The sequence below is a fragment of the Phyllobates terribilis genome, unplaced genomic scaffold (genome assembly GCF_046119375.1).
Source record: "Phyllobates terribilis strain yellow unplaced genomic scaffold, ASM4611937v1 Scaffold_160__1_contigs__length_4322635, whole genome shotgun sequence".
NCBI classification, from domain to species: domain Eukaryota; kingdom Metazoa; phylum Chordata; class Amphibia; order Anura; family Dendrobatidae; genus Phyllobates; species Phyllobates terribilis.
The window spans coordinates 81,094-102,907 of NW_027362920.1; the positions used below are offsets into that span (position 1 = coordinate 81,094).

At 46.3% G+C, this 21,814-nt stretch overlaps 1 pseudogene; it reads right to left on the bottom strand.

Moving 5' to 3' along the window:
* The window catches only part of LOC141207025 (dynein axonemal heavy chain 12-like), a 63,258-nt pseudogene extending 44,314 nt beyond the window's left edge, over window positions 1–18,944 (bottom strand).
* Window positions 18,945–21,814: the final 2,870 nt, after the last annotated feature.

Genomic DNA, 21,814 nt, shown 5'->3' on the forward strand with positions numbered 1-21,814 from the left:
ATTAATGGAGTTTCCAGTAGTATAATAATGATGATTTATCCTGGGGATGGGTTATCAATATCAGATCGGTGGGCTCCGACACGCGGCACCGGCTCTACCCATCAGCTGATTGCAGCGCTCAAGTGTAAATAGTGTGAAGATTGAACATCACCGCTCCATTCACTGTACTGCGGGTCCTGCAGATCAGCTAATATTCATGTAATAGGAGCTGATCTGCAGCACCAGGGAGCAGCCACTACACAGTGACCAGAGCTGTGATGTTCAGCTCCTCAACAATGTTTACATCTGACCTCTGCCAGAGTTTCAAACAACTGAGTAGTGGAGGTGCCACGTGCCGGACCCCCACAAATCTGATATTAATGAGCTAACCAGGGGATAGGCCATCAATATGTTTGCCCTGGAAATTCCCTTTAAGGCCCACCTGCACATACTATGTATATAATATATATATATGGCAAAGAGTGGGAAGGGGTTAATCACAGGCTCATAAAACGGACAAACAATACAAATATTGGTTCTATCTTTTACACATTTGGGGTAGCCCTTAAGAGGGCCGTTGGGTCAAAGAGAGAGAGAGAGAGAGAGGGGAGGGAGAGATACCGGGAGATACCAAGAGAGAGAAAAAAAGAGACCCAACCAGTGCAAGGCTAAGCCGGGCAGGCGGCAGCGGCTATTTATACCCACTGCTGATCTCTGATTGGTGGAAAATCTGGGTGTGGCTGCTCTGTGATTGGTCAGCATTATGACCTCACAGTGGCGATGACTCATACCTCCTGGGTGGTTCTTCTGGGCGGTTCTGTTTTCTGACTGGTGGAAATTCTAATCAGCATTATGACCTCACAGTGGCCGTGACTCATGTTTCATGGACTGTTCTATCTGGGTGACCTGAAACATGCTGCTCTTTGATTGGTGGAAATTCAAGTCATCTTCATGACATCACAATCAGCATGTTATTACTGCTGAGATGTTCAGTTTCTTCCTAAATTTCCTACGTTTTGTCCTAATTTATTAGCACATATATACCACTCATTCCTACAATCAAAGGATCAGGAAACCACTCTGAAATCAATATCCTACAATTTACCCCAACAGCAGAAAAAACAACTATACACAAAATACCAAAATATATATCAGATTATTAATAAGCAAATAAAAGACACAATCACATAAAAATAATTTTTAGAAAGGTGTAGAAAAAATGCTGTAAAGTAAGAGCGCTTCAAAAATAGAAATGTTAATGATTTATTTAATCAATTATCAAAATACAAGTGAATGAACAAACGAAAAATCTAGATCCAATCAATATTTGGTGTGACCAACTTTTCACTTTAAAACAGCATCAATTCTTCTAGGTACACCTGCGCAAAGTCAGGGATTTTGTAATAATACAGTCAGGTGTCTGGTCATACACCATGGCAAGACTGAGCAAGAATACACAAGGAAGTTATACTACATCAGCAAGGTCTCTAAGGCACAAATTTCAAAGCAGATTGAGGGTTCAAGATGTGTCATTCAAGCACTTATGAAGAAGCACAAGAAAATGTGCAACGTTGAGGTCAGTGGATGCAGTGGTCGGCCAAGGAAACTTAGTGCAGCAGATGTATGACACATTATGGTTACTTTCCTTCAAAAGCGGAAGATGTCCAGCAGTGCCATCAGCTCAGAACTGGCAGCAACCAGTGGGACTCAGCTTCACTCATCTACTGTTCAGAGAAGACTGGCCAGAAGTGGTCTTCATAGCAGAATTGTGGCGCAAAAGCCATATCTTCCACATCAAAACAAGGCCAAGGGACTCAACTATGCATTAAAACAGAGGAACCAGGGTGTAGAAAATTGGCAGGATGTGCTCTTGACAGTAGAGTCAAAATATGAAAAATGTTTTTATTACAGAAGAGATTTTGTTCACTGAAGGACTGGAGAGCAGTACAATAATGAGTGTCTGTGGGCAATAGTGATGCATAAGCACGGTGGAGGGTCCTGTAAGTTTGGGGCTGCATTTCAGCAAATGGAGGTGGAAATTGGGTCAGAATTATTGGTTCCCTCAATGCTGAGATATAGAGGCAGATACTTATCCATCATGCAATATCATCATGGAGGTGTCTGATTGGATCCAAATGTTTTCTTCAGCAGAACAACAACCCCAAACGTACAGCCAATATCATTAAGAATTATCTTCAATGTAAAGAACAAGGAGTCCTGGAAATGATCTGGTCCCACCCAGTGGAGTAACTAGAGTCTGATAGGCCCCCACCTGCATGTTGGTCAGATGTATGGGCCCTTGTAGCGTTCTGGATCCTATAAAGATACAGTATATGTGTTCTCTCCCTATGTAGTAATGTCCCCCATCCTGGCTCCTCATTGAAATAATCTCCCACATGCTGGGCCTTATGCTATAACATTTTCCCCCACCTGTGCCCCTGTCTGGTAATGTCCCCATTCTGGCATCATTTCCTTCATTCTGGTTTAATGTCCCCATCCTGGTATAGTGTCCCCATTTTGATATAATGTCCCCATTTTGGCATAATGTCTCTAACCTGGTATAATATCCCCCATGCTGGTGTAATGCTCCCAATTCTGCTAAAATGTCCCCAAAGCTGGTATAATGCCCCAGATCCTGGTATAGTATCTCCAGTTCTGGCATAATGTCCCCCATGCTGCTATAATATCCCCCATACTGGTATAATATCATCATTGTGATATAATGTCCCCCATCCTGGTATAACATCATCATTGTGATATAATGTCCCCATTCTGATATAGTGTCACCCATCCGGGTATGGTGTACCCCATTCTGGTATAGTGTCCCTTATTCTGGTATAATGTCCCCAATTCTGGTATAATTTCCCCTTTCTGATATAATGTCCCCATTCTGATTTAATGTCCCCCTTCCTGGTATATTGTCCCCATTCTGATATATTGTCCCCATTTTGATATACAGTTAGGCCATATATATTTAGACAGAGACAACATTTTTCTAATTTTGGTTCTAGACATTACCACAATGAATTTTAAGCAAAACAATTCAGATGCAGTTGAAGTTCAGACTTTCAGCTTTCATTTGAGGGGATCCACATTAAAATTGGATGAAGGGTTTAGGAGTCTCAGCTCCTTTACATGTGCCACCCTGTTTTTAAAGGGACCAAAAGTAATTGGACCGATTAAATAATTGTAAATAAAATGTTCATTTCTAGTACTTGGTTGAAAACCCTTTGTTAGCAATGACTGCCTGAAGTCTTGAACTCATGGACATCACCAGACGCTGTGTTTCCTCCTTTTTGGTGCTCTGCCAGGCCTTCACTGCGGTGGTTTTCAGTTGCTGTTTATTTGTGGGCCTTTCTGTCTGAAGTTTAGTCTTTAACAAGTGAAATGCATGCTCAATTGGGTTGAGATCAGGTGACTGACTTGGCCATACAAGAATATTCCACTTCTTTGCTTTAATAAACTCCTGGGTTGCTTTGGCTTTATGTTTTGGGTCATTGTCCATCTCTAGTAAGAAACGACGACCCCTCAGTTTGGCTGCATTTGGCTGGATCTGAGCACACAGTATGGCTCTGAATACTTCAGAATTCATTCAGCTGCTTCTGTCCTGTGTCACATCATCAATAAACACTAGTGACCCAGTGCCACTGGCAGCCATGCATGCCCAAGCCATCACACTGCCTCCGCCGTGTTTTACAGATGATGTGGTATGCTTTGGATCATGAGCTGTACCACGCCTTCGCCATACTTTTCTCTTTCCATCATTCTGGTAGAGGTTGATCTTGGTTTCATCTGTCCAAAGAATGTTCTTCCAGAACTGTGCTGGCGTTTTTAGATGTTTTTTAGCAAAGTCCAGTCTAGCCTTTTTATTCTTGATGCTTATGAGTGGCTTGCACCGTGCAGTGAACCCTCTGTATTTACTTTCATGCAGTCTTCTCTTTATGGTAAATTTGGATATTGATACGCCTACCTCCTGGAGAGTGTTGTTCACTTGGTTGGCTGTTGTGAAGGGGCTTCTCTTCACCATGGAGATTATTCTGCGATCATCCACCACTGTTGTCTTCCGTGGGCGCCCTGGTCTTTTTGCATTGATGAGTTCACCAGTGCTTTCTTTCTTTCTCAGGATGTACCAAACTGTAGATTTTGTCACTCCTAATATTGTAGCAATTTCCAGGATGTTTTTTTTCTGTTTTTGCAGCTTAAGGATGGCTTGTTTCACCTGCATGGAGAGCTCCTTTGACCGCATGTTTAATTCACAGCAAAACCTTCCAAATGCAAGCACCACACCTCAAATCAACTCCAGGCCTTTTATCTGCTTAATTGAGAATGACATAAAGAAGGGATTGCCCACACCTGTCCCATGAAATAGCCTTGAAGTCAATTGTCCAATTACTTTTGGTCCCTTTAAAAACAGGGTGGCACATGTTAAGGAGCTGAAACTCCTAAACCCTTCATCCAATTTTAATGTGGATACCCTCATATGAAAGCTGAAAGTCTGAACTTCAACTGCATCTGAATTGTTTTGTTTAAAATTCATTGTGGTAATGTCAAGAACCAAAATTAGAAAAATGTTGTCTCTGTCCAAATATATATGGACCTAACTGTAGCGTCCTTCATCTTGGTAAAATGTCCCCATACTAGTATAGTGACCCCATTCTGGTATAATGTCCCCATCCTGGTATGGTATCTACTGAGCTGCCATCCTGGGGATGTGTTATCAATATCAGATCGGTGGGCCCCGACACGCGGTACTGGCTCTACCCATCAGTTGTTTGCAACACTCAGATGTAAACAGTTTGAAGATCTTAACATCACTGCTCCATTCACTGTACTGTGGGTCCTGCAAGTCAGCTAATATTCATGGAATAGGAGCTGATCTGCAGCACCAGGTAGCAGCCACTACACAGTGACCAGAGCTGTGATGTTCAGCTCCTCAACAATGTTTACATCTGACCTCTGCCAGAGTTTCAAACAACTGAGTAGTGGAGGTGCCACGTGCCGGACCTCCACAAATCTGATATTAATGAGCTAGCCAGGGGATAGGCCATCAATATGTTTGTCCTGGAAATTCCCTTTAAGGCCCACCTGCACATACTATGTATATAATATATATATATGGCAAAGAGTGGGAAGGGGTTAATCACAGGCTCATATAACGGACAAACAACACAAATATTGGTTCTATCTTTTACACATTTGGGGTAGCCCCTAAGAGGGCCGTTGGGTCAAAGAGAGAGAGAGAGAGAGGGGAGGGAGAGATACCGGGAGATACCAAGAGAGAGAAAAAAAGAGAGACCCAACCAGTGCAAGGCTAAGCCGGGCAGGCGGCAGCGGCTATTTATACCCACTGCTGATCTCTGATTGGTGGAAAATCTGGGTGTGGCTGCTCTCAGATTGGTGAAAAATCTGGGTGTGGCTGCTCTGTGATTGGTCAGCATTATGATCTCACAGTGGCGATGACTCATACCTCCTGGGTGGTTCTTCTGGGCGGTTCTGTTTTCTGACTGGTGGAAATTCTAATCAGCATTATTACCTCACAGTGGCCGTGACTCATGTTTCATGGACTGTTCTATCTGGGTTACCTGAAACATGCTGATCTGATTGGTGGAAATTCAAGTCATCTTCATGACATCACAATCAGCATGTTATTACTGCTGAGATGTTCAGTTTTTTCCTAAATTTCCTACCTTTTGTCCTAATTTATTAGCACATATATACCACTCATTCCTACAATCAAAGGATCAGGAAACCACTCTGAAATCAATATCCTACAATTTACCCCAACAGTAAAAAAAACAACTATACACAAAATACCAAAAGATATATCAGATTATTAACCCCTTAAGCCCCGCGGGTGGTTTGCACGTTAATGACCGGGCCAATTTTTACAATTCTGACCACTGTCACTTTATGAAGTAATTACTCTGGAACGCTTCAACGGATCCCCCTGATTCTGAGATTGTTTTTTCGTGACATATTGTACTTCATGATTGTGGAAAAATTTCTTCGATATCACTTGCGTTTATTTGTGAAAAAAACGGAAATTTGGTGAAAATTTTGCAATTTTCAAAATGTGAATTTTTAAGCCCTGAAATCAGAGCGATATGTCACACAAAAGAGTTAATAAATAACATTTCCCACATGTCTACTTTACATCAGCACAATTTTGGAACCAAAATTTTTTTTTGTTAGGGAGCTATAAGGGTTAAAAGTTGACCAGCGATTTCTCATTTTTCCGACAAAATTTACAAAACCATTTTTTTAGGGACCACATCACATTTGAAGTCACTTTGAGAGGTCTTTATGACAGAAAATACCCAAAAGTGACACCATTCTAAAAACTGCACCCCTCAAGGTGCTCAAAACCACATTCAAGAACTTTATTAACCCTTCAGGTGCTTCACAGGAATTTTTTGAATGTGGAAGAAAAAAATGAACATTTAACTTTTTTCACAAAAATGTTACTTTAGACACAATTCTTTTTATTTTCACAGGGGTAACAAGAAAAAATGGACCGCAAAATTTGTTGTGTAATTTCCCCTGGGCACGCAGATACCCAATATTTGGGGAAAAAACACTGTTTGGGCGCACTGTAGGGCTCGGAAGGGAAGGAGCGCCATTTGACTTTTTGATTGTAAAATTTGCTTGAATAATTAGCGGACACCATGTTGCGTTTAGAGAGCCCCTGTGTGCCCAAACATTGGAGCTCCCCCACAAGTGACCCCGTTTTGGAAACTAGACCCCCCAAGGCACCTATCTAGATGCATAGTGAGCACTTGCAACCCCCAGGTGCTTCACAAATTGATTCGTAAAAATGAAAAAGTGAAAAAAAAAACACTTTTTCATTGTTACGAATCAATTTGTGAAGCACCTAGGGGTTCCAAGTGCTCACTATGCATCTAGATAGGTGCCTTGGGGGGTCTAGTTTCCAAAATGGGGTCACTTGTTGGGGAGTTCCAATGTTTGGGCACACAGGGACTCTCTAAATGCAACATGGTATCCGCTAACAAATTGAATGGAAAATCGGCTCAAATTGTTAGCGGACACCACATTGCGTTTGGAGACCCCCTCTGTGCCCAAACTTTGGAGCTCCCCCACAAGTGACCCCATTTTGGAAACTAGACCTGCCAAGGCACCTTTCTAGATGCATAGTGAGCACTTGGAACCCCCAGGTGCTTCACAAATTGATTCGTAATAATGAAAAAGTGAAAAAAAAACACTTTTTCATTTTTACGAATCAATTTGTGAAGCACCTAGGGGTTCCAAGTGCTCACTATTCATCTAGATAGGTGCCTTGGGGGGTCTAGTTTCCAAAATGGGGTCACTTGTGGGGGAGCTCCAATGTTTGGGCACACAGGGACTCTCCAAATGCAACATGATATCCGCTAACAATTTGAGCCGACAATTTGTTAGCGGATATCATGTTGCATTTGGAGAGTCCCTGTGTGCCCAAACATTGGAGCTCCCCCACAAGTGACCCCATTTTGGAAACTAGACCCCCCAAGGCACCTATCTAGATTCATAGTGAGCACTTGGAACCCCAGGTGCTTCACAAATTGATTCATAAAAATGAAAAAGTGTTTTTTTTTTCACTTTTTCATTATTACGAATCAATTTGTGAAGCACCTGGGGGTTCCAAGTGCTCACTATGCATCTAGAAAGGTGCCTTGGGGGGTCTAGTTTCCAAAATGGGGTCACTTGTGGGGGAGCTCCAAAGTTTGGGCACAGAGGGGGTCTCCAAACGCAATGTGGTGTCCGCTAACAATTTGAGCCGATTTTCCATTCAATTTGTTAGCGGATAGCATTTTGCATTTAGAGAGTCCCTGCGTGCCCAAACATTGGAGCTCCCCCACAAGTGACCCCATTTTGGAAACTAGACCCCCCAAGGCACCTATCTAGATTCATAGTGAGCACTTGGAACCCCAGGTGCTTCACAAATTGATTCATAAAAATGAAAAAGTGTTTTTTTTTTCACTTTTTCATTTTTACGAATCAATTTGTGAAGCACCTGGGGATTCCAAGTGCTCACTATGCATCTAGATAGGTGCCTTGGGGGGTCTAGTTTCCAAAATGGGGTCACTTGTGGGGGAGCTCCAATGTTTGGGCACACAGGGGCTCTCCAAAAGCAACATGGCGTCCGCTAACAATTTGAGCCGATTTTCTATTCAATTTGTTAGCGGACACCATGTCGCGTTTGGAGAGCCCGTGATGTGCCTAAACAGTGGAGCTCCCCCACAAGTGTCCCCATTTTGGAAACTATACCCCTCAAGGATTTTATTAAGGTGTATAGTGAACATTTTGAACCCAGAGGTACGGCACAGAATTTGTTTACATTAGGTCATCATATTGAATAAGTTGTCATTATTCTTGAGCGCAAGTGCTCGCTACTTGAGTTTGCATCGGGTACTCAGGTATGCACCATGTACAGCGTGTGCTCGAGTGACATGCTCGAGTCACTGCTCCGCATGTTTCACGGTTATTAGACACCCAAAAAAAAACATGCGGGGATCGCTCGTGCATGGCAGGCAATCCCCGTAAAGTTTTTTGGCTGCGAAGCATATGGGGCAGAGACTCGAGCATGTCACTCAAATACCCACGATACTCAATGCATACCAGAGCACCCGATGCAAACTCAAGTAGCGAGCACTTGCTCTCAACACTAGTCGCCATATCGTCATCTTTTTTTCTTACTTTTGAAAAAAATCCCAACCCCAGCCCTAACCCTAGCACAACCCTAGCCCCAGCACAACCCTAGCCCCAGCACAACCCTAGCCCCAAACCCAGCCCTAACCCTAGCCCAATCCTAACCCAAGAGTTTATTTTTGACGCCGTTCCTTGTGCGGTATAAGTGATTAGACGACTTTATTCTTCGGGTCGGTGTGATTACAGCAATGCCAGAATCATATGGGGTTTTTATGACTGACAGCTGTCACACACTAAAAGACGCATTTTTTGTAAAATCTAGTTTTTGCATCGCCATATTTTGAGAGCTATAATTTTCCAGATTTTGGCAGACAGTCATGTGACGGCTCGTTTTTTGCGGGATGACTTGACGTTGTAATTGGTGCCATTTTCAGGCACGTGACATTTTTTGATCGCTTTCTATTCCGATTTTTGGGAGGCAGAATAAACAAAAACCAACAATTCAGGAATTGTTTTTTTTTTTTTTTTTATTCTGTTCCGCGTGTGGTAAAATTGATGAGGTAGCTTTATTCTTCGGGTCAGTACGTTTACAGCGGTACCACATTTGTATCATTTTTCTATGTTTTGGCGCTTATACACAATAAAATCTATTTTATAGAAAAAAATATTTTTTTGTATCGCTTTATTCTGAGAGCTATAACTTTTTTATTTTTCGGCTGATGGAGCTGTATGACGGCTTTTTTTTTGCGGGACGAGATGACATTTTTAGCGGTATCATTTTTATTTATATGCGTCTTTTTGATCGCGTGTTATTCCACTTTTTGTTTGGCGGTATGGTGATAAAGCATTGTTTTTTGCTTCGTTTTTTTTTTTTTTTTTTACCGTGTTCACTGAAGGGGTTAACTAGTGGGACAGTTTTATAGGTCAGGTTGTTCCGGACGCGGCGATACCAAATATATGTACTTTTATTGTTTTTTTTTTATTTTTTTTATAATAATATTTATTGATGGGTACATTATATTTTTATTTTTGGTGTATTATTTTTTTTATTTTTTTATAATATTTTTGCACATTTTTTTTTTTTTTTCCACTTTCACACAGTTTATACACTTTATTACTTTGTCCCACTCTGGGACTTTCACTTTTTTTTTTCTGATCGCCTGCATGGCACAGGAATGGAGCACGATCCCTATGCCATGAAGGCTGTCAGAAGTGCACAGTGTGAAGATTGCTTGGAGATGCACTGCGCATGTCCAAGCAATCTTCCTGCTCTCTGGTGACCCGGATGTTGTCATGACGACATCGGGTCGTCATGGCAACACCCGGGAAGCCTTTGCAGACTGCGCTGGAAGCCGGAAGAGGAGGTGAGTATCGCCGATCACCTCCCCTTGCCCCCGCAATGCCGCGATCGACTTCGATCGCAGCATCGCGGGGGTTAATGTGCTGGGAACGGTGCAGGACCGCTCCCTGCACATAGTACCGGGTGTCAGCTGTGACAATCAGCTGACACCCGGCGGCGATCGCGCCCGCACAGCCTGTGTGCGCGCGCGATCGCGATGACGTACTAATACGGGTCTGGCTCTTAAGTCCCAGGGCACAGACGCGTATTAGTACGTCAGATGTTATTAAGGGGTTAATGAGCAAATAAAAGACACAATCACATAAAAATAATTTTTAGAAAGGTGTAGAAAAAATGCTGCAAAGTAAGAACGCTTCAAAAATAGAAATGTTAATGATTTATTTAATCAATTAACAAAATACAAGTGAATGAACAAACGAAAAATCTAGATCCAATCAATATTTGGTGTGACCAACTTTTCACTTTAAAACAGCATCAATTCTTCTAGGTACACCAGCGCAAAGTCAGGGATTTTGTAATAATACAGTCAGGTGTCTGGTCATACACCATGGCAAGACTGAGCAAGAATACACAAGGAAGTTATACTACATCAGCAAGGTCTCTAAGGCACATATTTCATATTTCAAAGCAGATTGAGGGTTCAAGATGTGTCATTCAAGCACTTATGAAGAAGCACAAGAAAATGTGCAACGTTGAGGTCAGTAGATGCAGTGGTCGGCCAAGGAAACTTAGTGCAGCAGATGTATGACACATTATGGTTACTTTCCTTCAAAAGCGGAAGATGTCCAGCAGTGCCATCAGCTCACATCTGGCAGCAACCAGTGGGACTCAGCTTCACTCATCTACTGTTCAGAGAAGACTGGCCAGAAGTGGTCTACATAGCAGAATTGTGGCGAAAAAGTCATATCTTCCACATCAAAACAAGACCAAGTGACTCAACTATGCATTAAAACAGAGGAACCAGGGTGCAGAAAATTGGCAGGATGTGCTCTGGACGGTTGAGTCAAAATATGAAAAATGTTGTTATTACAGAAGAGATTTTGTTCACTGAAGGGCTGGAGAGCAGTACAATAATGAGTGTCTGTGGGCAATAGTGATGCATAAGTGACTCGCCCCCTGGGCCGTGGGGTACCCGGAACCGGGCCTTCTAGTGTACGGTGCTGATGGGGGTAGTAGTGGCAACCCGGTCCCGTGGCTCAGGGTGGTCAGACCAAATGCTGTGGCAATCTATTTGTAGATTTGTGAATGTCCGACTACGCCACACGTGGATTGCGGTCAGAGATAACCGCCGCTGCGAGGCAGACCGCTGAGGCTGTTGTTAGTGTGCAGCACAGGGGTAGGATAACTCCCCACGGGAAGAGTGTAGCCTCAGGGCATTGTAAGTGGATGCTGGGGGAGTCCAATGATGCAGTCCAGGGTCTTTTACTCACAGTTGTTATCCAAGTCACTTCTGTCAGCAAGGACTGCCCGAGCCGTGCTGCGTCCACCAGGTGAGAAGCTCGGTCAACCCCCAGGCAATTCAGGATTATGGCACAGGACCCCCTTCTGTCCTTTCTATGGCCTCTCGTGCCCCACCAGTGTCCTGACTTCTGTCCGGCTACCGCGGACCGTGTCGGGTAAGCGTTGGCCTTCACTTCCCGCTATCCTATATGGTACCCTCCTAGCAGGTTTAGCGGGGGGTCACACCAATAAATGGTCACAACCTCCGGTTCTTGGCTGAGGGTAGATTCGCCTCCACCAACTTAGGGATCCGGTACCTTTCCACTGCCTGACCCTTCCACCCGGTATAATGGGGTATGCAACGGTTGTTGACCGTTCTGCACTCTTAGGGTCCCTTCTGCCTTTTTGTTTCTGGACCCCTTCCACTCCTCTGTCTCTTCTCCTTCCTTCTTTCTCCTTCTTCTCTTCTCCTCTCTGGCCCCGGCCTTCTCTCTAGGCCTGCCTTGTGGAGCTGAGCTCAGGCTGAGCCGCTGCTCCCTGTCAGCTCTCTCTCCCTTCTGCTCTGACTCAACCACTTCTCTCAACTCTCTAAGATGGCTCCCACCTTTTATCTACTTCTCTGAGCCTGAGCTCAGGTGACCTGCACCCCATGAGCTCCTTCCTATGCTCCAGAAACCGCCCCCTTTCTTCTCCTAAACCACTGGGTTCTCTTCCCCCATCCCCACTCCAGCCAGGGACATGGTCAGTTGTGCCCACAGCTGGGAGCACCGTCGAGCTGTCCCCCGGAATGGGGTGTGTGTGTGCAGCTAACTGAGCCCTGGTCCACACTCCATCCTTACCTGGGAGTGGAATATCACACCTCTGGATGAGGTGCAATACCCCTGTAGCAACCGAACCCTGGGGACGCTACATTCCCCAGTGGTAAACCACAGCACGTCCTCGGGCTGGATCAGAGCTAAAGACAGTTCAAAAACATGCAAGGTTTTAGAATGCATCCATATATAAAATTATAAACCATTATTACTCATCCCTTTATGGGAGGCAATTTTTCTCTTTTAACGTTATTGGCACATTTTCTCTTTCAGCAATATTATAAGACTTTTCTTCTCATATATAAAACATTCTAAAACTCTTTTCACTTTTATAACCACATCTGTCACATATAAAACATTTTTCTTATAAACATTCTTCATGTAAAACTTTTGTTAACTGGTCACAGTGCGCTTTGCAACCAGGTGTCCATCTTTCTATAAAATACAAACTTGTAAACTCAAACATGAGGGACCCGTTCGTAAACCCTCAACGAAGGCCCTGGGGTGGCTGCACGGCGTAGCTGATCCAGCTGCTGGACCTCGTCTTCGGCCACCTCTAACGGGTTTTTGTTCTGATGTCAGTTGTTATTGTAGTCTCTTATAAAACCAGTAGGGGGCACTTTAGGAAGTGAAACTATTTACAGAATTGACCGCTGCCAGTCCTCGGCCGGATAGTTCATAAAAAGTGGCTGCTCCCTGTCCTCAGCCGGCTTTAACTGACCCGATAACGGGTAACTCTAGGTAACAGTCTCTTTACCCCGACGGGTAACTATATACATTGTACGCTGCTGCTCCTTAGTAGCGGTGTCCTCCTTGCGCACCTTCTTCCTCCTCAAAGTGTTCTTCAGACCTGTCCGGGTCCTCTGAGCAGTAGTGCTCACGGTAGTACTCTTCCTCCACCCTCTGGACATTGAGGGCATACCACCCCCTTGCGCCGCGGTGGATATAGCAGCGCTGCTGCAGGAATCCATCCTCAGCTCACTGCCCGGCGCTGGCTGTGTGACGCAGGTGGGATGATGATATTATTGCTGCGCCGCCTGCGTCCTTCAACATGAGCTCAAGTGAAAAAATGGAAAGCAGCAATTGGAAGCCGCATTAAAGAGTCAGGAGGAGATTGGTATTTTTATTTTATTGCTTTGCTATGCACAGTGGTTCATGAATTAATATTCACAGTGACCCTCCATCCTGCGGTTAAAAGGGTCCATACATTTGACACCCCCGTCTGACTCCCCAGTCTCCTCCGCACAAATCGATATTAAGATGGCCGCCGCAATGGCATGGGGAGTGCAGCGGTGAGTCCAGAGCGCAGCTCCTCACTCTGAAATGCCCATCAGAAAGAAGAGGTCAGACATTTATTTTCTATGAGCGCTGTAATATCCTATTTATCAAACATCAGCACTACAAGAATCCGTCCTGAGCTGTGCTGGGATCTTTGAACGTGGGCCCCCGGGAGGATCGGGCCCCTCATGGTGGAGCGGATCGCACTCATTATAATCCATAACTGATAGAAGATACATAAACAACAACACAGGATGATTGTAAAACAGTGAGGTAATATTTTATTAAACCACCAAACACACAATAAACATATCGAACAGTCCCAGCAAATACCTATTATGGTGCAAATTACAGAGTCTCACCCTTCCGCTGACTCGCCGGGGTTAAAGCAGCTGCCAATCCGAGGGGCTTCTGGGGCTGACTACCCCCACCAAAGGCACCCCACTTTTGGTGAGCACCCACAAAGAGGAGGTAACAACAAGCTTAGAAAGCTGACAGTCCATTGAGGTACGTGGCCAGGAGACCAGAGGGTTCCAACCTGGCTTCTCCCAACATATCCATGGAACTAGGTGACCGGAAGGTCCCGACTTGGCTTTTTCTGAGCATATTCACGAGTTCCAGGTGGCCGGAGTGTCCCAACCTGGCTACTCCAAATTTCTCCATGGGACCAGGTGACCAGAAGGTCCCAACCTGGTTTCTCCAAACATCTCCATGGGACCAGGTGACTGGTGGGTCCCAACCTGGTTTTCCCAGATGTATCCATGGGTTCTGTGGTAGTCAATGGAGCAGATCTGTATTCCTCCAGCCAGGGCTGTGGTCCCTTAAGCTGGCATCCTGTAGAAACCAAATCTGTATCCTTCTTAATGGATTCATGGTGTTCTGTAGTGCTGTCCCATAGAGTGTTCCTGGCAGTGGTTTTGTAAAAAGACTCCTTTATGTAGTTCACAACTGTTCTTCTTCAAGACTTCATCCAAAGGTCAAGAGAAAGGGGTGGTGTTACTAATTCTCATTACTGGAGCATCCACAGTTCATCCCCCAATGTTGACTTGCAAACATTGCAAACATTGAAGGATAAACTATTGTCATGATCTGCTACAAGCACTAAGGAAAGACAGGAGATCTGTCCCTACAATAGAACTAAGCTAGATCCCTACGATGTAACGGGGAACCTGATCCTCCGATCAGACCCGCTAAAGTCCTTGGCTAGTCTGAACGAAGACCTATAGATGTGAGGGAGGGATCCCTACAAGAACTAGGGACTGGGAGAAAGATGGACACCTCCTAGCAGAAATTGTAGCAGTAAAAAGACAAACAAACAACATAGAACATAGAGGTCCAAAGACCTAGCTAAGCTGACTGAGAACGGTAACAAAGCACCTGGCTAGCTTAAGAGTAGAAATTACAATGAAGTCCAGCATGGCCAGAAGGGCGGAGCAGGATTAAATAGGCAAAAAAGGTCATGTGACCAGCAAAATCGAAAAAACCTAACAGGAGAGTTCTAACAGTACCCCCTCTTCTATGAGGATCCTCCGGATCCCCCAGGCCCAGGCTTATCAGGAAACCTCTTGTGAAACGCTCTGACAAGTCTGGAAGCAGAAACATCATCCGCCCTCACCCATGAGTTATCCTCGGGACCGAAACCCTTCCAAGCGACGAGATACTGCAAACTCCCTCTATACCGTCTAGAATTAAGAATGCGGGAAATTTCATATTCCCCGTCCTCCACCACCGGAGGAACAGTGGCAGTGGCGTCTCTATTAGATACATCACCTTTTTTCAATAGAGAAACATGAAACATCGGATTAATCTTCCAGGAGGTGGGAACCTCCAACCTAACAGCAGATTGGTTAACTACCTGAAGCACCTTAAAGGGCCCTACAAACTTGGGACCCAATTTTTTAGAAGGAATCCTCAACCGCAGATTCTTAGAGGACAACCAAACCATGTCCCCAATAGCAAACAAAACCTCTTGCCGTTTCCTATCAAAGTACCTCTTAGATTTTTTGTTAGCCTCCTGAAGATTACCACGCACATCCGTCCAAACTCTCTCCAAATCACCGGAAAAACTCTCCTCCTCCGGCACAGCCGATACCAATTTGAAAGAATGACCCAAAAGACGGATGTCTCCCAGAACAACAAAAAAAAGGCTAACACCCAGAAGAAGAGGATGTAGGGTTGTTAAGAGCAAATTCAGCAAGCGGCAGAAACTCAGACCACCCCTCTTGATTGTCTGCCACAAAACAACGCAAGAACTGCTCAACATCCTGGTTCTTCCTTTCTGTCTGGCCATTAGACTCAGGATGATATCCAGATGAAAATGACAAATGAACTCCCAACCTGTCACAAAAGGCACGCCAAAAACGAGCCACGAACTGAGGTCCCCTATCAGAAACAATGTCAGTAGGAACACCATGCAGTCTGACAATTTCCTTGACAAAGGCCTTAGCGAGTGTCTTAGCGCAGGGCAGTTTGATGAAGGGAACCAAGTGACACATCTTGCTAAAACGGTCCACGACCACCCAGATGACCGTGAAACCCTCAGAGGGGGGAAGGTCAGTAATAAAGTCCATAGCCAGATGTGTCCAAGGAACACTAGGAACCTCCAGAGGGCAAAGCAACCCCGCAGCAGGAGTATGTGAAGACTTAGATCTAGCACACACAGTACATTGACGCACCCACTTAATGACTTCCTTCTGCCATTCAGGCCACCAAAAACTGCGACCCACAAGTCTCTTGGTCTCAGAAATTCCTGGATGACCTGCCAGCCGAGACTCATGACACTCAACAAACAAATCTCTCCTAAAGATCCTAGGCACAAACAACCTCCCATGGGGAGTGTTAGATGGGGCATTCTCCTGTGCTTTAAGAATCTCATTTTCCAAAACGGAGTCCAATGCAGCAATCACAACACCTGCTTGTAAAATGCTCTCCTCCTCCTCAGCACCGACCATGGGAGAAAAGCTGCGAGACAAAGCATCAGCTTTAACATTCTTGGTACCCGGGATGTAAGTAACGGAAAAATTAAACCGCGAGAAAAAAAGTGCCCACCTAGCCTGACGGGCATTCAAGCGCTTGGCAGCATCAAGATAGGTCAGATTTTTATGATCAGTGAAAACCTGAATGGAAAATTCAGCACCTTCCAAGAGATGACGCCAGTGTTCAAATGCGAGTTTAATAGCCAGCAATTCCCGATTACCAATATCGTAATTAAGTTCAGTCTCAGAAAATTTTTTTGAAAAAAAGGCACAAGGATGTACTCCATCCTTGTTTTCCTGAGACAACACCACACCGACCCCCACAGAAGAAGCATCAACTTCAAAAACGGCTTAGTCACATCAGGCTGCATAAGGATGGGGGCAGAGCTGAACCTCTCCTTTAGAAACACAAAAGCTTCAATGGCCTCAGTAGTCCACTGAACCGTATTAGCACCTTTCCTGGTGAGATCGGTCAGTGGTTTAACAATAATAGAAAAATTTTTAATGAATTTTCAGTAATAATTGGCAAAACCCAAAAACCTCTGTATCGATTTCAAACCAATAGGCCTAGGCCATTCCTGCTCAGCTTGACCTTTCACCGTGTCCATCTCAAAGCCCTCGCTGGAGATAATGTAGCCCAAAAAACTAATTCTCTGTACAGCGAACTCACATTTCTCTAGTTTAGCAAAAAGCGAATTGTCAATCAATAACTGTAATACCTCACGTACGCTCCGCCAATGAGACTCCAGATCCGGCGAATAAATCAAAATGTCATCCAAATACACAACCACATTTTTGCCAATCAAAGGTCTAAGGATGTCATTAATAAGATTCTGAAAAAATGCTGGTGCATTGGTAAGACCAAAAGGCATAACCAGATTCTCAAAATGACCCACAGGAGTGTTAAAAGCAGTCTTCCATTCATCACCCTCCTTCATGCGCAACAAATTATCGGCAACAGTTCAACGGCAAAGTCTCTTTAATAGGCCACAGTCCTTGCCGCGGCCAGGTGTCCATGTCACCCAATAAGGTGTAATTTTACTAAGTGTAAACTTTCAAACACCTTCGGGTATCTGTTGAGGTAGGTGTTTATAAAACCAATAGAGGGCACTTTAAGAAGTGCAACTATTTACAAATGTTGGCTGCTCCCAGTCCTCAGCCGGATAGAAAGGGTTGGCTGCTTCCAGTCCTCAGCCAGATAAAAAGGATTGGCTGCTCCCAGTCCTCAGCCGGATAATTCACAGACCCTTTTCGGGTAACTTTAACAAACTTTTTATAGTCTGCAAACGGGCGTGACTTGAAACTCTTTCACCCTGACTGGTAACTATGTACAGTTCCTGCTGCTGTTCTTCAATAGCGGTCTCCCTCTGGTGGACGTTCCTGCTCCTCGTACTCTTCAGACCCATCCAGGTCCTCCACGTAGTAGGATTCAGGGTAGCGCTGCTCTTCCACCCGCTGAACGTTGAGGGCGTACCACCCCCTCAGGCCTCGGTGTCGGGTGTATGACACCTGATCTCCCGGGAACAGATCCCGTTTCGGGTGACCCGCGGGCAGGCGACTCTCCACATCCCTCCGGTTAACAAAGAGGTCTGTGTTGGTTGTCGGGTCCCGAATGAACCCCCATCCTTTCTCCTGGTGGAACCTGACCACGATCCCGATGACTTTGGGACTGCGTGCAGCCTGGGGGTCTCGGCGGGTCCGGGTCTTCTCCTCAGCGCTCCGGGCTTGCAGCTGTTCCTGCCTCTGGCGCCGCGCCTGCTTCTCCTTCTCCAGCTGTGCTATCTCCCGGCAGCAGAATTCCCGTCTGCGAGCAGCGTCCGCCCGCGTCTCCTGCGAGAACCCCGGCAAGTTGACTGTATAAGTCGGTCCCCAGGGATGGTAGTGTTGGGACCGGGGGCGCTCGTTCTTGTAAGGCATCGGGGGAGTCAGACCTTGCGACAGGGCCTGGAGCGGGCCGCTTCCGGCCGCACCTGGAATCAAGGGGCACGATGTGGGACGTGGCCCGGCTTCTGCGCTCGGGGCTTGGGGCCTAGGTGCAGGTGGCGGGAGCGGAGGAGGTGCAGCGACTTCCGTGGCGATCGTCTCCGCGACGGGGTCCAGGGGCAGGCTAGTGGCGTCCGGGCTGGTATCAGGGGCGCCCCCCTTACCTGCTCCCTTCGCAGCGCCGCTCTCAGCCTCCTGCGGTCCTCCTCTGTCCTCAGGGGCAGGCACGCTGTCGGGTGCTTGCAGCGCCACTTGCTGCCGGGCCGCAACCCGCCGGTCCATCTCTTCTTTCCACCCCGCGATGGCCTCTCGCTGCGCCTGGACCATCCTCCGGTCCAAATTCTCCAGCTCAGCCCCGAGGAATTCAGGGTCCTCTCCGGGGAGCTGGGCCATCAGCTCCGCGAGGCTGCACGGAGACGCTTCGGCCTGCAGCAGGCCACTGGTCAGGATACTGGGACTGGCGCTCCCCGCCATCTCCGGGTGTGGTCTGCCAAGACTAATCCAAACCACGCCCTTCCCTTCGGTTTTCTTTCCTTTCCGCCCCTGCTGGGGGTGGTCCGCTGACAATCACTCTCAGGGGCAGCCCCCCCACGTTGATGGACATCTCTACAGCTGCACACATGGCTGTTGGGGGTGGGCTCCGTCTTTGGCGCCATTCTGGGACCTGGCCCACGATGGGAGGTGGCTTCTTGTTGTCTTTTGGCGTGCACATAATGGAGTCCGTTCTTCTTGGGCGGGCGCCACATTCAATACAGTGAAACAGTCTCTAGGCACACAATACCCGATGATAACAGGTTGGTTTCGATCCTGCCGACTACGCCAAAGTTGACGCGCCCCCTGGGCCGTGTGTGTGTGGGGGAATACCCGGAGCCGGGTCTCTGTGTAATGCTGGGGGTTGTAGCCTCCGTGGCGGCGACCCGGTCCCGTGGCGGATCTGTTTATTGGGTTTTGTAACGTTTAAATGTTCGACTACGCCACCCGTGGATTGCGGTCACTGAGAACCGCCGCTGCGGGGCAAACCGCTGAGGCTGATGTTGTGTGCGCAGCAGAGGGTAGTATAACTCCCCACGGGAGGAGTATAGCCTCGGGGCAGTGAGTGCAGATGGTGGGGGTGATGGTGCGCGGGAGCAACAGTAATGACTCAGAGTCCAGTAATGCAGTCTAGGGTCTTTACTCACAGTTTTACACTCCAAGCCACTTCTGCAGGTAATGGCTGCCCACGTCGTGCTGTGCTCACCAGGTGAGGGGCTCGGTCAACTCCCGGGTACCTCTGCAATGCTTTTCAGGACCCCCTTCATGTGTCCTTCCTCTGGCCTGTCGTACCCCACAATTGACCACGTTTCTGTCCAGCTGCCTCGGGCCTTGGCGGGCAAACGTATGTTCCATTTCCCTGCGTCCTATATGGTGCCTTCCTAACGGGTGTAGTGAGGGGCCGTAGCATGTGCAATCCCACGGCCTCCGGTTACTAGCTGAGGGTAGTTGCTCTCCTCCACTAGATGAGGGATCCGGTTCCCTTTCCTGGCCTGACCACCCTACTCTGGTAGCGTACGGTGGCGACTGGCCGGTCCGCACCCCTGGGGTCCCTTCATTCCACTCCTGGAGCCTCCTCTGTTCCTCTCCTCTCCTTTCTTCTCCTCCAGGCCCAGGCTTTGTGATTTAGCCTGCCTGCGGAGCAGAGCTCATGCAGAGCCTCTGCTCCCTGAATTCTCCTCTCTCTCCTCTCTCACCACTCTCTCCCTTCTACCAAGATGGTGCCCACCATATATACTCCTCTATACAGTGCACCCGTGATCTACTCTCCCCACCCACACATTACTGAGTTCCCCCTTTCTAGGTGTTCCCTCCCCCCACTCCAGCCAGGGGCAGGGGCTGTTGTGCTCACTCTTGGGAGCATCGTCGCCCTGTCCCCCGGAAATGTGGTGTAGTGCATGTGGGTGTTAGGGTCCTGAGCCACACTCCATCCTTACCTGGAAGTGAGATATCACACCTCTAGGTGAGATGCAATACCTCTGTAGCGACTAGAGATGAGCAGAGTTCAACTCGCCAATCTCAAATTCGAGCTGTTTTGGGCGGTGTTCGAGCCGTTCGGCGAACACGAACGATTTGAAAAAAATCCGGCTGTTCGAGGTTATGTTCGATAACTGTTCGTGCACCAAAATCATAACTGGATTTTTTCACAGTAATGCTGATAATGAAGATCTCCATTTTTTTTTCTCTTTCCCGCATTTACAGTGGGGAGGTGCTATCTGTCAGCCTATCAGTAGCGCACACACGGAGCGAAGTGCTTTTTTTCACACAAGCAAGGGCATGTGTCATTGGCTGTGTATGTCACATATCCTTGCCCTATAAGACCCAGCCATTTTCCCCGTCGCTACCATTTTCTCACTGCTGCAGCTGCGTGTTAGACGGCACCGCTGTTGCTGTGTGTGCTATACCTTGTTAATTTCAAGCCAATTTTCGCACAAATCTACAGATAGCTTGGGAGTAGGGAAGAGTTGTGATTGCAGTCCTTTTAAGGACAAAGTTCCAGCATTTCCTACGACTTTTAGCGGGCAGGTCTGTTCTCTTAAATAGATAGGTTGGGAGTAGGGACTAATTGTAATTGCAGTCCTTTTGAGGACTAGTTTACAGCATTTCCTAGGACTTTTTGCCAGGCAGGTCTGTGCCAGTGCTGTGCTAGTGTTTTTCACAGCATTTGGCTAAATCTAGCTAAGCAAATCCTTTTTGGCCTCTTGCAGTGTGTGTTAGTCAGTGGAGTAGTGTATCTGTGTTGCAAGCTACACCACCTGTGTATAGAATACAATTTTTTTTACTGCACCTAGCCAAGTAAAAGTTTTGGGCATAGCATCATTCTATAAGGCCATCTATACTAAGCTCCACCAGCTTGCAAATTACAAATAATTTTTATCAGCATCTTGCTCGGAAAATAATTTTGGGCTTGTAGCAGTGTGTGGGACTTATTCTTAGTCCATCTATACTAAGCTCCACCAGCTTGCAAATTACAAATAATTTTTAGCTGCATCTAGCTCGGAAAATAATTTTGGGCTTGTAGCAGTGTGTGGGACTTATTCTTAGTCCATCTATACTAAGCTCCACCAGCTTGCAAATTACAAATAATTTTTAGCTGCATCTAGCTCGGAAAATAATTTTGGGCTTGTAGCAGTGTGTGGGACTCATTCTATTAATCCATCTATACTAAGCTCCACCACCTGTGTATGTAATAAAATTGTTTTACTGCATCTAACCCAGCCAATCCTTTTGGGCTAATACCACAGTTTGGCCACTCAGCTCTGCTCGGTTCCCATCCATCGTTTTTTGTGCAAACAACTCCAGCGTTGTCAATT